The 411-nt window shown below is 32.4% G+C and overlaps 1 protein-coding gene across 1 annotated transcript in view; it reads right to left on the bottom strand.

Annotated features, from left to right (window-relative positions):
- EMH_0031470 (uncharacterized protein) overlaps window positions 1-411 on the bottom strand; it is a gene marked incomplete at both ends in the record, with an annotated part of 3,978 nt that overhangs the window by 1,510 nt on the left and 2,057 nt on the right. The window lies entirely within an intron of this gene.

Below are 411 nucleotides of genomic sequence, written 5' to 3'. Positions count from 1 at the left end.
AAACCCTAAACCCTAATAAACCCTAATAAACCCTAATAAACCCTAATAAACCCTAATAAACCCTAAAAATCCCTAATAAACCCAAATAAACACCAGTAAACCCTATATTCCTACATATATATTTATTTACATATTTAGTTATTTATATATTTATTTATTTATTTATATATTTATTTATTTATTTATAAAGAGAAATACCTATCAGCTGAGCTGCGTATACACCTGAGATTGACGGGTGCAGCAGGTCTGCCTATTTCGGGTGTATGTACACCTAAAATATTTGTTGGTGGGCTTTCTTGTTCTTCTTTATTAACAGAACAAATAAAATAAATAAATTTATTTTTTCTGCTGCTAGGTGGGCTGTCTCGGTAGCTGCAACTATCCCCGCTCACTGTAGCTATCAACACACCG

This window comes from Eimeria mitis, genomic scaffold (assembly GCF_000499745.2).
Source record: "Eimeria mitis Houghton genomic scaffold, Emh_scaff1187, whole genome shotgun sequence".
In the NCBI taxonomy this organism is placed as follows: domain Eukaryota; phylum Apicomplexa; class Conoidasida; order Eucoccidiorida; family Eimeriidae; genus Eimeria; species Eimeria mitis.
The sequence above is the reverse complement of the archived record's forward strand: the minus strand, read 5'-3'. Positions and strand labels throughout refer to the sequence as shown.